At 40.7% G+C, this 14046-nt stretch overlaps 1 protein-coding gene across 1 annotated transcript in view; it reads left to right on the top strand.

Annotated features, from left to right (window-relative positions):
- NKAIN3 (sodium/potassium transporting ATPase interacting 3) overlaps positions 1–14046 on the top strand; it is a 624119-nt gene that overhangs the window by 550392 nt on the left and 59681 nt on the right. The window lies entirely within an intron of this gene.

The raw sequence follows: 14046 nt of genomic DNA, 5'->3' as shown, positions 1-14046 counted from the left end.
TTCTGATCCCTCTAGTGCACTACCCGAGCTTTGGGACCCTTTGGTGAAAATGGCACTGTTATCATGTACGTGAATATTTACTTCTGGACACCACTACTCACCTCTCATATTCTGAAAAACCACAGTGATGGAAAACTGCATGCATCCAGCATTTATAAAGCCCCACAGGCTCAGCTTCTGAATACTCGAGTGCTCAGTAGGAGGGCTGTCCTCGGGCGCCCTGCCTTATGAGGGCATCTCACCTAGCATTTCCAGAACCTGCCAATAGACGTCAAGGGGCGGAGCTACGGCTGGAGAAGACATCTCCCCAATCGGTATTCAGACTGTTCCCACCACTGCTCTCAGTGGAGACTGGGGAGGAAAGTACACGGATTGAAGCAAAAAGTAAAACGATCTAAAAGGTGCTCTCTGAACACGGCTCTGTTGATGGGGATGGAGGGCAAGAGAAATACAAGCCCAATCATGGAAATGATAGGCTGGGAAAGTGGTCTAGATGTCCTCTGAAATGGCCTTGGCCAAGAACGTTTGGAAAAGAGATGCCTGTTCTAAAGAGAAGATATTTTTAATGTTTCTGAAAAATATTTTTAAGAAAGGAAATTTAAGTTACTGTGTGTTGGTGGTGTTTTTTCAATGGGCAAATTATTTTAGGAGAAAAATGAGTGATATCTAATGAGGAATAAACTAAATAGAATTCACCCAGGAAACTGAAATCAAGCAGAATTCATCAAATTTAAAAGGGATAAAAGGAAGGATAGAGACTTATTTTAAGAAAGCAAGGTAAAAAAAATGATCAGAATTTAAAGAGGATCTTTAAAAGAATAGACATTCATTTGAGATTAGAAAGAATGGAAATCACTGAACAAAACCATCTGCTATTCCCGTTCAGCTTTGGGAAAGTGGTTGCAGGGAGAGGTTTCTTTTTCAGTTGGTCTTCTTTAGCCCCACGAAAATTCGTATTGAGAATAGTGGATCAAAGACTGGCTTTTGTTTTTTTTTTTTTTTTAAAGATTTTATTTATTTATTTGACAGACAGAGATCACAAGTAGGCAGAGAGGCAGGCAGAGACAGAGAGAGAGGAGGAGGAAGCAGGCTCCCCGCAGAGCAGAGAGCCCAATGTGGGGCTCGATCCCAGGACCCTGGGATCATGACCTGAGCCGAAGGCAGAGGCCTTAACCCACTGAGCCACCCAGGCGCCCCTGGCTTTTGTTTTTAACACATTTCCTCAGAGGGCATTTTTCCGGTATGGAAAAACGGTTCTGCTATGGAATGATTCTAGATGTTAAAGGCAACAGAAGACTCGCTTTACCCTAATGCTTAATATTTACACTTTTTTTTTCTTTCAAGCAGTGGCCAGATAGAGCTCAGCAAATAAGCATAATGAGATGAAGACAATGTTATTTCCCAGACTTCATGGTGGAGGGAAAGCCCACGTCTGGGGCGGCTGCAGCTCTGGGCGGTCCTTCCTAGAACCAAGCCCTAGAGAGGACCCCCAGGGAAGAGAAGAGCAGGGGGCTGTAAGTGGGTGGGTACAGGAGGGGCTGGAAGGCACAGGACGGGAGTCCCTCCCGTAACCTTCCATGTCCTTAGTAAAATGACCATTCTCACCAGTTTTCTGGTGGAAAATCATGAGAAACCAAGGCTCTGTACCACATCTAGAGTACCTCAGTTGTGCTTTCTCCAGGGGGCAAATGAATTGAGAAGGGAAATTAATAATATCCAAGCTTGCAAACAGAAACAGATCCACTTAGGATCTTGACATACAGCAAAATTGGTGCCTGCAAACCCACAACAGAGAGCTCTGGCAGTGGGATGGCTGGGGTGGCGGGAGGACTTGGGGTTCACCTCAGTTTGGACCCAGGCATCTTCCACATCTGAGAGGCCCGGAGACTCCAGTGGCATCTACAGAATAGAAGGTCCATGCGCAGCGCATGGGTCTCCTCACGATGGCGCAGCTACAAAAGCAAACACAGGAACATCCACGTTGACAGCGGTGTCCATGTCCCCTTCCTCCCAAGCATGAGGGAGCAGAACAGACTGCTGTGTTGGGACATGGTTGTACAATTGTGGACATTTGTTTTTTAAATGAGTAAGAAAGGGATCCCTTGCCAAATGGCATGGTGGACAGAAGGGATATTTCTCAGAGGGGGAGGAGTGAAAACCATGAGGTCCTGTGTACTCCCAGTCAAGAGTGCTGAACTGGGCTGATACCCCTTCAAATGGTCAGTTAGAAAGTAACAGTCAGGCTTTCGTTCACTTACTGTGATGGTCCAAGCGAGAGGCAGGAAAGAGGGTACTGGCTCCCCCAAGGTTTCATTTTTCCCCACGGAATGGGACCAGCATGAAGGTCAGTTGTATTTATTGGAAGTGGGATGTGAGGAATCATCTCACTGCCAAGGGAACCCCGGATTAAAGATTCCTGCCCTTTTATGGACCTGGGAGCCAGGCGGGAGGAATCAGTAGGGAGTAAAATGAAAAGTACTGATTTTTTTTTTTTTTAAGTACTGAATATTGAATGAGAGGAGAGAAAAATATCTTCAAACCTCCTCTTCCCCATAATGTGGTATCAACAGAAGCTGCTGAGAAAGGCCTCCACTGAGAGCTGCCTAATCATAAGGTCTCCAAAGATACAGATACAGATATGCTAGACACTGTGTGTGTGTGTGTGAGAGAGAGAGAGAGAGAGAGAGAGAGAGAGAGATCTCAAGACTGGGTCCTTGACTACAGCCCCCTTCAGAGACAAGCAAGCACTGGTGTGCACAAAGTCTGGTGTGGGAGGGCCACTTTCCCATGAGACCTGCCAAGTAAGGACTCTGCAGTTGCCTGTGGTCAGGCTTGAAGTAGCACACATTGGATTCGGACCTAGAACCAGCATCCTCACTCTCTAGTTAAAATTTCTAATCTGAAAATAATAAGTTATTTGTTCCTACCAAAATCTGATTCTTTTATACACACAATACAATATCCTTCATTTTCTCAATAAATAATTAGAAGGAGGCTTCTTTTTCTGATAAATGGCAGTATCAACGTAGAGAGATACAAAGAAATCTAATAGAATACTTTGCATTTCAGCCAAGGATCAGATATGTGCAATAACTTACTTTGTATTCAGCTTCCCCCTCCCCTTTTTTTTTTCTGATTTTTCCCATGTTCTAGAATGTTCGGAGGATTTTTTAGTAAGGCAGTAAACATACCAGACGTTTGAAGAGAAGAATATGCTGCTTTGTTAGTTTTACATCTCTTTCTGTGAAATAAGTCATCCCACAAAATTCCAACTGAGATAACTGCTTCATTAATCAAATCATCCTTTTCTTATCAGTTATTTTATCCTCTCAGAAAAAGCAAAACCTCCATGTGTAGTTTGGCTGCTCTGACATGAGAGTTTTGTGGGTATCCATTAGCATATGCATTAACCACTGAAGAAACTCAAGTTACCAGATCCTCAATGAATACTTCTCCGTAAGGGAACTTTATCTGTGCCGTTGCAGTTGTCCTTGAACAGAAGGCATCAAGGAAAGAATCGTCTCCAGAGGACAGATAAGAGAGTTCAGTGCTTGGCAAGCCCCCATGAACTGTTCCACCTTGCCTACTTAGGTTATGGTTCCACCGAAGAGAGAGAATGGTTTCCTGCAGAGGTCTGGCTTCAGGTTCAATCCAGCCCCCAGAGAATCTTACCCACAAGTAGAGGTCACAAAATTTCCTTCCACTCTGGAGACTTCTCATGGGCCTGGACCCCCAGTCCCTACCTTAGCACACATATGTAAGGCTTACAGCCTGCCCAACACTACCTAATCACTTTGCTAATGAAAATCCATTTAATCCAAACAGAAATTCCATTCATGGACTAGATGTCATTTACTCTCATTTTGTAGAAGAGCATCCAGATACAGAGAGAGGGAGACATGGGCTAAAGATAACACATCTAATCAGTGCCAAAGCTGGGTTAGGGCGCCCAATGGTCTGGCCCTTTTACCACCATGCTAATCCTCTCTGCATGAAACAGAGGGACCACATGGTTCCCACAGTTCCTTGTGATCTTGCAGTGCCTCCAACCAGATTGTCTAAGACCTCAGTAGATGGAGGTCCTTTCTCAAAAGCCCCACAATCAGCTCCACAACAAAAATAGCATTTATTTAAAATCCCGCATCCCATCCTCCAGCCATCTGAGCCCAGAAGTTAGCATGGAGAAGGGACTAGTTATTTTATAACAGAGTTTTGGGGTAAAAGGAGGTAAAGGAACACGATTAAAGATAGAGTCCTTCAGTAAGCACACTTGGATTTAAATACACTGATCTATTTTCCTTCAACTCAGGAATTTTTAAAGATGTAATTATGGTCTAATCCACCTACGCCCCATTCCCTAGATTCCTCTGTTTTATGATGAAGACAAAGCAAGTAACTGGTGTAGAGATCCTTTCTATAGGGCCTTCTGATTGGAGACTCCTGCTTCTAGCTGCCTTGTCCTACTTGTCACCTGACCTAGCCCCAGGTCTACTGAATACTGGAAAGAAGGGGCATGACTATGTGTACAGGTCCTGGGACTGTTCATTTAAATTCAATAGAAGCTTCACATTGAAAGTCATTACTATATTTGGTTTAATCTGTATGTTTAATTTATGTAACATACTGACCTTTTTAAAAATAGACTATTTTTTCTCTTTCGGTTTTATTGAGATATAATTAATTGACTGACACACAGCACTTTGTAGTTTTAACGTATGTGACAAAATAACTTGATTTTTATATAGTGTGAAATGATGGCCACAATAAATAAGAATTAACATCCATTATCTCATAGAAATGAAAAAATTGCTTCTTTCCTTGTGATGAGAACTTTTAGGATCTACTCTTTTAGCAACTTTCAGCTCTATCGTACAGCAGTGTTAACTCTAATCACCATGCTGCACATTACATGCCCAGTATGTACTTACCTTATAAGCCAAAGTTTGTACCTTTTGACCACCTTCCTCCAATATTCTCCCCACCCCACCCACATTGTCTCTAGTAATCACAAATCTCATCTCTTTTTCCATGAGGTTTTTTTTTTTTTTTTTTTTTTAATAGACCTTTAGAGCTTGTTTATGTTCACAGGAAAATTGAATGGAAGGTACAGATATTTTCGGTATAATCCCTGCCCCTCATAGGCAACGCCTCGTTATCAAAATCCCACTGGTGGGGTACCTGGGGGGCTCAGTCATTAAGTGCCTTCCTTCGGCTCAGGTCATGATCCCAGGGTCCTGGGATTGAGCCCCACATTGGGCTCCCTGCTCAGCAGGAAACCTGTTTCTCCTTCTCCCTCTCTCTCTGCTCCTGTTCTTGCTCTTGCTGTCTCTGCCAAATAAATAAGTAAAATCTTTTAAAAAAGAAGTTCCACAATGGCAGTATATGAGAACTCTCTGTCCTGTTTTCTCAATGTTGCTGTGAACCTTACAATGCTCTAAAAATTAATTTATTAATTAAAAAAAGAAAACACCAGAGTGGTACATTTGTATCAATCAGTGAGGCTCATTATGGCTCATCATGATCACAGACGTTCATCACGTGCATTAAAGCTCATTTCTGGTGCCCGTACATTCTGTGAATTTTAACAAATGTATAATGACATGCGTCCATCTTTAGAGTATCATGCTGTATAGTTTCACTGCCCTAAAACCCTTCTGTGTTCCATCTATTCGTCCTTCCTTCCCCGACTAATCCCCAGCAACTACTGATGCTTTTATGTTTCAAAATGTTTTGTATTTTCCAGAATGTCATATTGTTGGAATTATATGGTGTATAGCTTTTTAGATTGGTTTCCTTCATCCAATAATACACATTTAAGTTTCCTTCATATCTTTTTGTGGCTTTTGTAACATTTATTTTTAGCATTGAATACTCTTCCATTGTCTGGATGTTCTACAGTTTATTTATCCTTTCATCTACTGAAGGACCTTTTGGTTGCTTCCAGGTTTTGACAAGTATTGATAAAGCTACTATAAACATCCATGTATAGGTTTTTATGTGGACATACGTTATCAGCTCCTTTGAGTAAATGCCAATGAGTATGACTACTGAGTCAAATATTGAGAGTAACTTTAGGTTTGTCAAAAATTGCCAGACTGTTTCCAAAGTGTATCATTTTGCATTTTCCCTGTCAATGAATGAGAATTCCTATTGCTCCATATCCGTCCAAGTATCTGGTGTTGTCAATGTTCAGGACTTTGGCCATTCTAGTAGGTGTGTAGCGCTATCTCATTGTTACTTTAACTTAAAATTCCCTTATGACAGGCTGTCAACCATCTTTGCATATGCTTATTTGCCATCTGAGTATCTTCTCTTGTGAGACGTCTCTTCAGGTCTTTGGCCCACTTGTTCATTTTCTTTTTATTGTTATTATTATTTTTTAAGATTTTACTTATTTATTTGACAGAGAAAGAAAGAGCACAAAAAATGGGAGTGGCAGGCAGAGGGAGACAGAGAAACAGGCTCCTCGCAGAGCAGGGAGCCCAGTTTGGCCTCCATCCCAGGACCCTGGGATCATGACCTGAGCCGAAGGCAGACACTTAACCGACTGAGCTGCCCAGGTGCCCCATCACTGTGCATTTTCTTATTGCTAAGTTTTAAGAGGTTTTTTTTTATACTTTGGATAACAGTCCTTTATCGGACATGTCTTTTGCAAACATCTTCTCCACTGGTCTGAGGAAATCTGAAGAAATATTTTCTTCACAAGTCAGTGGCTTGTTTACTCACTCTCTTTACAGTGTCTTTGCAGAGCAGAAGTTTTTAATTTTAATGTTCATCTTATCAATTATTTCTCTAATGGACTGTGCCTTTGTATTGTATCGAAAAAGACATCACCATATCCAAGGTTACTGAGACTTTCTCCTCTATTATCTTCTGGGAATTTTATAGCTTTATGTCTTACACTTAGGTCTATGATCTATCTTGAGTCAATTTTGGGGAATGGTTTTTCAGTGTTTTTGCATGTGGATATCCAGTTGTTCCCACACCATTTGTTAAAAACACTATATTTACTCTCCACTATCCTAAGCCCATAAGTCCAATGGGCAGCAAGCAGGATGCTCCCAATTGTAAAAGATACTGAAAAGCTGTCCAGTGGTTTCCCAGAGGGGTAGATCTCCTGAGGCTGAGAATTTACTATATTCCATTGTCCTATGTTAGGTCAGCTAATCATACTCACATGGGTCTGCTTCTGGCCTCTCTATCTGTACCACTGAAGTGTTTGTTTTCTTTTATTCCTTCCCCAACAGGCAAGTTTTGAATGGGTCCCTTTTACCTTTGCTACCCTTATTTGGGAGGTTCCGAAAACTATATTTACTATTTAAGCATGAGTTTATTAGACAAACGCTGTGTTCCAGGAATGGACTAGGCCTGAAGAACGATAATATAAAGTGAATGCAAGATAAAAATTTAAAATTCTGTTGAAGACCAGAAGAGGTCCTTCTAAACACCGCCAATAAAGCCCTATGTGACTGTATCAACTAGAGATGCCAATAGTAGATCCTGTGGCTCTGTCTAGGAGAGAGCCATCACTTCCCACTGGTAACATCGAACCATTATGGAGTTCCGATACTCACCTTTATTTAAATCTCATTTTTATTAAACTATAATTGATATATAATGTTAGTTTCACATGTACAGTACATTGGTTCAACAATTCTATATATTGTTCAGTGCTCACCACAGTACGTGTAGTCACCATACAACATTATTACGAGATTATTTACTGTATTCCCTATGCTGTACTTTTCATCTTTGTGACTTACATATTTTATAATTCCAAGTTGGTACCCCTTAATCTCATTCATCTATTTTGCCCATCTCATCCACTTCCCCTCCAGGAACTATCAGTTTGTCCTCTGTATAAATATCTTTTTTAACTATTAAAATACACCCAAGGAGAAGGGGAATTTGTTCTGGTTCTTGAAAAGCAAGAAAAAATATGTACAGTGGTATATTATTTAGAGATTGCGATACTGTGATTTATAATAAGAAAAATAGATTAAGTATATTTAGGCTTTATCCTGTTTCTGGCATAGAGATCCTAAACACTCTTGAAATTTCCTAGGTGAGAAGAGACATAAAAGTGTCTTTTATTGTATTAATAAGGTGTCTTCAGGACCACACTAGTGGTAAGTTCTGGTTGCCAGGACAACCAATCATGTGATTAGAGGGTGGGAACTTTCAGTCCCCTCTCCCTGGCCTCTGGCTGGGAAGAGGGGCTGGAGGTTGAATCAATGTCAATGATCGGTGATTTCGTCAATTATGCCTATGTAGTAAAGCCTCCATAAATCCCCAAAAGGATAAGGTTCACAAAACTCCCAGGTTTTCGCACACATGGAGCTGAGGAGAGAATTGCTCACTCAAAGAGGGCCTGGAAGTTCCACAGCCCCTCCCCACCTACCTTGCCCTCGCATGTCTTCCAACTGACAGTTCCTGAGTTACACCTTTTATAACAAATCAGTGATCGAGTACATAAAATGTTACACTGGGTTCTGTGACCCACTCTAGCGAATTCATCAAACCTTCCCAATTTAAGCGTGGTATATTGCAGTGGCTGTAAGCCCAATTTATTTCATCCATGCTCCTCAGTTGAACAGGTCTTCAGCTCCATGGACAGTTCTGACTATTGGAATCCACAGTCCCTTCATGAATCAGTTGATTTGAAGCAGCATTAAAATGTTTTAATAGGCCCCTTGAAAAGGTAGCAGGCCAACATTTACTAAACTTTGAAAAACACTGTCCTTCCAAGGGGATTATTGAAACATTTTTATGTGCTAACAGCAAATAAGGATACTGACCACCAAAGAGATCTTTGGCAAATGGGCATTGATAGTTCTGTCTTGGTTTCTGATTTTCCTTTTGTTAGGTCACTTGAACAATGATGAAAGGGTATGTCATGTAGGTAATTTCCTCATTCAAGCCCACCTCCTACACGCAGGATGCAGGTAAACACTTGAGCTATTCAGGCTAGTTTTTCCTTTCAACTGGTTTATGTTCCAGGAGCTGTTTTCTGATTTATTGGAAGGTAATTTGTCTGCCCCCAATTAAAGTGCTTAATTTCCCCTGTGTCCTTTAGGCAGTAGTGTAGAAGAAGCAACCAAGTATGACATGTGTTCAAACATAAAGAATTATCACTCCAAACTTGTGAGTTGAGTTTTCTTCTGCTGCTGTCACCAGAGCACACCCTGAGTGTCTGTGCTCTTGACACGTGCAAGCTTGCACACTCACCTGGGGCCCCCTCGGCCACAAGGGAGACCAGATTTTGGGGCCCCTTCCCACAGGGCTGGCCTGTTCACCCAGAAGGGAAGTGGGTGCCCCCTTCTCTGGGTGCCATGTCTGCCACACACACGGCCTCTCTCACCATTAGAGAAAGCCCTTCTCCACCCACTGGCTAAGGTGCCATTTCACAGCTTTAAGATGGTTCAATGGGTCCATCCCTTTAATATTTTATCCTTTGGAAGACTACAAGATGGCTGTGGTTTTCCTTTCAGGTCAGTGCAACGTCTGAGGATATCTGAAAGGGAGCAAGGTGAAGGGTGACACAGGACCCCTCCAGAGGCCAGAGAGTAGAGAAGGGGGTGGAATTCAGAGGCAGAGAGAGCCAGCAGGACTTCACTATTAATTACTGAAATACTATTCTTATTTAACCTTTCAAGCAGCAGCAAAATGCTTTCCTTAATTTAGCGATTTACATGGAGATTTCACTATTTCTAAAATGTAAATAAATTCTTGCTAAGAATGAAGACTGGGACTTCCTCTCTCTCTCCTTCCCTCTCTCTTTCTCTGCATCTCATTCATGCTCCTTGTCCTCCTCGTGCTCCTCGTCCTTCCTCTTCCTTCTCTCCCCGTTCTCCCTCCCACCTTCACAGAACAAATATGATAGTTGGATGAGAGGAGCAGAGAAGGGATGCCGAGAAACCCCTGCTGAAAATTATTTGGGAATCCCTCATAAGTGGAATAAAGCTTAAATTCCTTATATTCACAGGATTAAAACTGCTAGTAAAAGCAGAAATAGCAAGAGTGGGACTGATGAATATGTGTGAGGTAGAGAGTACAATAGATTCCTGTGTTGCTTTTGTCCATTTTAGCGAGGATTAAACATATTTTAATAGTTCTTTGCTGCACAATTGTTTAATTACTTTTCTGAGCAGCGACATCTGTAAGTATCACATAAAGCAAAATCCCTCAGAATTTAAAAACAAAACAAAAACAAAGGAAAGGATGCAGCATGATAGCCAAAATAACATTATCTTCTAGTCATAGGCTAACATAGAAAGGTTAGCATTTCACATGACATCTGGAAAATCCTTTCTAAATCTGCTCTCATACTAGTCTTCACTAAACATTAGCACCATGGGGGTAAGAAGGCAGACATTTTAAAAACTATCGTCCTATTAACTGATGTGAGATAATGTTTCCTGATCTAATGAAGTGTGAATAAGATTTATCTTTATACTTTCCAGGCTGTGGTTATTAGCCCCCTAGTGAAATGCTCAAATCATATACTTGAAATTATAGATACAAATATACTGCCAAAGGAAATAAATAAACAAAGCTGGGTTTGTCACTATTTCAAGTGAAATAAAATGTAAAGAAAAGAAAACCTCAAATAGGAAGATTGAGAAGAAAGGTGCTCTTGTGTCAAAACTGCCGCGGTTTGATTAGGTAAAATGTTAATTAGGTACTCACTTATACATTCTTCTGTTTACTTCCAGAAAAAAAAAAAATGATACTCTCTCCTCCAGGAGCTTGTCAATAATTTGGAAAAGTCAGACATAGAGGCAAAAAATACTAAAGAAATGGTAATGAGATGTGTCAGGTGGTGATAACTAACTCTTTGGGCCGTTCTCCTGATCTACAAAATAAAGTCGAGGAGAACCCTAATACTCAGTAGACTCCATTCCATCTTAAAAGTGTACATGAGTGGGACTCATGTGGCTCAGTCAGTTAAGCTTCTGACTCTTGACTTTGGCTCAAGTCATGACCACAGGGTCCTGGGATAGAGCCCTGCGACGGGAGTCAGCTTGAGATTCTCTCCGTCTCCCTCTGCTCCTTCCCTAACTCGCACACTTTCTCTCTCTCAAATAAATAAATAAATAAATCTTTTTTTTTTTTAAGTTTATATTAGTTTAAATAGTTGACTGAATAAGAGGACAAAAAATTGTGGGATTATTTCACACAACTATAGACAGTCAGTGTGGGATTCTGGATATAAGCAATTCATTGTTCTCAACATGCTTGAGGCAATGAGCTCTTTCTCCAGACAAATGCAGAGACTCACAAATGTTTGCATAGAATTTGGTGCTCAGGTCAACTTCTTCACCTCACCTCCCCACTCGAGCTTCCATACCCCACCTTATGTATCCCTGTGCCCATACAATAAGAGGAAAGACTCAAATGGCCAAGAGGCAGGCATTAGGATATGAAGATGCCAGAAACCTTGAGACTTCTCTTTTTTTTAAAGAGCAGCAACTGTTCAGTTTGGGCTGACTATTGATATGCAGGACTTCACATCTAGTTTTTTTTTTTTTTTCCAGTTTTTTTAAGGGAAACTTAATTTGACATTTTTTGTTACATCTTCTAATGTGATCTCCCAAAATGATGTTTTATTTTAGCAACGATCTTAACATTTTAAGGAAATGGTATATGAACCAAATGGAGTCTATTTGTGGCCTGGGTGTAGACAAAGGACACCAGTTTGTGATATTCACTCTAGTGACTCAGTGTATATTGAAGAAGCCTGTGGCATTTAGTGGCATGATCTGAATTACTTCCTTCATGTGGCTGTATGCACTCATGTATACACACAAATAAACATACAGCTGGAAAGGTAAAAAGGGAAGGGGTCTTGCAGACACTGAAATGATCCATGATCAAAGAGTAGGAATGATGAGGAAGTATGGGATGTTTGGGTGAAAGAAGAAATATTTTTCCTAGCTAAAGGAAAAAGAAGATTGACTTCACAGTAAAACAAGTCTTGAAAAGCAAATGGAGATGTTTGTGTGAGCAGGAGATTCTTGAATGATCTTGACTAAATGGATTCTGATCACACAGAAAGATGTGTGTCTCCTGTGATATTTGCCATAAAATGACACTACCAACGAACATTTACCACGCCATTAAATAGATTAACTCAGTTATATGACGACCCAACAAAGACACAAACTCCTAAAACACATTTTCCCCAGCTGTTGATTCGCTTGTTATCAATCATAAATATGAATTCAAAATCTTGGAGATCTTATTTCAGTGGCAAAAATGCTGGAGCTTTCATGATTTGCATAGTGACCCTGACGTAAAATTCTGCAGAAAGCAAAAAAGAAAATCTGAGTTGAGCTGAATGTCAACTTGCATGCCTATTTCCATTCATGTACAAATATCTGATTAAATTCATATAATACAGCTGGGTCCACTTTCATCTTTAATGAAAAGAAAATTTCACCCAAAGGATGTGAAAACAGGCATTGGAAATTCAAACTGTGTTTTTCTTGAACATGCACAAGAACTCAAGGTTCTCATATTACTCGTTTCACTCTTTTGCTTTCTTGTTTGTGTTTTGTTGTTGTTATTTATTGTTTGTGTTTATTATCTGTGACTGTCTCTTATGGCTATGTTCTTGGAATAAAAACTCCAAAAAGGATATAAAATTTAAATTTCCCTCCCAGCCCCTAACCCAGGGTATTGTCAATTTCCCTCCCAAGAGGCAATAGTGGATATCCATTCTCAGGTAACCTTCTGAGAAATACTATGTGCACACAGTACCAGTGAGTAATTGAATTAAGCTACATATTTTTTAAAAGCCTAAATAACAGTTATTTAGAAGTAGGGATTTGTTTTTCTCTCATTCAAGAGGAATCTGGAGGCAGGCACAGCAGGCCAATAATGCTAGCTCCATGGACATCAGAGACTCAGGCTCTTTATCTTTCTTCCTCATTATTCTTGGGACACAATTTTCACCCTGAAAGGCAGTTCATGATCACAATATGGTGGCTACAGTGAAATCAATCACAACAACATTCCAGCCAAAAAGAAGGAAGAACAAAAGGGCATGCCTCCTGGCAGCTAGGTCCTTTTAAAGAGATTTTAAAGTCCCATACCACATCTAATTGACTAGCCCTCCGAGGGGATAGATTTTAAGCTGGGCATTTTGCCACTCCCAAACATTGGAGTTCTGTTGGTAAAGAATAAAGGGAGAATAAACATGGAAGAGGCAACGAGCAATCTACTACAACATACAAACCAATAAGAATATATATTCTCTTCTTCCACATTTTTTAAACAAATGGTGGCATATTATAAATATCCACATTGTTTTTTATTCTAGCTACTGCATTTATTAAATTTTAGTAGGACCAAAGCCAAAGGATCGAACCTGGAGCTGATTCCTCCGAGAGACAGGTTCTGCCTGACCCCAGCTGCTCATAATAACAGTTGCTTTTTTCACTCCTTATTGCTCAAACAGCAGTCTGCAAACCACCAGGATCTTGCTAGAAATGCAATATCTAAGGCTCCACCTTAAATCTACCTGATTCAGAATTTGCAGTTTAACAAAATCCCATAAAATGTATATGTGCATTTAAGTTAGAGAAGTAGTGAGTACCTTACCCCCTTCTACCACCCCAGTTTAGAGAGAACCAAGATTGGTAGTATGTTAAGAGCCCTCTCCCAAATAGCTCTTAGGGTCTGGAAGCAATTCCATGTTCTAAGATGGATAGCTGATAAGAGCCCTGTACAAATGACGGCCAGTGTGTCAACTGTATATACTTACTAATCTATTCCTAACTATGCTGTCAGTCTCAGTTCTGGTTCCTTCCTCTAATCCCTACCCCTTCTCTCCTAAACTAGAAGGAAGGTGGCTTCCAATCCCAGTTGCCTCTCTCCCTCGTTTCTAGGCTCCCTTTTCTCATGGAGCTGTTCTTGCTTCTAGTCTCCTTAACTCTTCTTAAATCTGTCCCACTGGTTTTTAATCCCTTGAGTCAAGAGCTCTGAGATGGCATCACCACCCCAAAGTCTGAATGCTGGCTTTCATTGCTTTCTTGAATGAGG

This window comes from Mustela lutreola, chromosome 3 (genome assembly GCF_030435805.1).
Source record: "Mustela lutreola isolate mMusLut2 chromosome 3, mMusLut2.pri, whole genome shotgun sequence".
Taxonomy (NCBI): domain Eukaryota; kingdom Metazoa; phylum Chordata; class Mammalia; order Carnivora; family Mustelidae; genus Mustela; species Mustela lutreola.
Note: the sequence above shows the minus strand (reverse complement) of the source record. Positions and strands in the feature narration are given on the sequence as shown.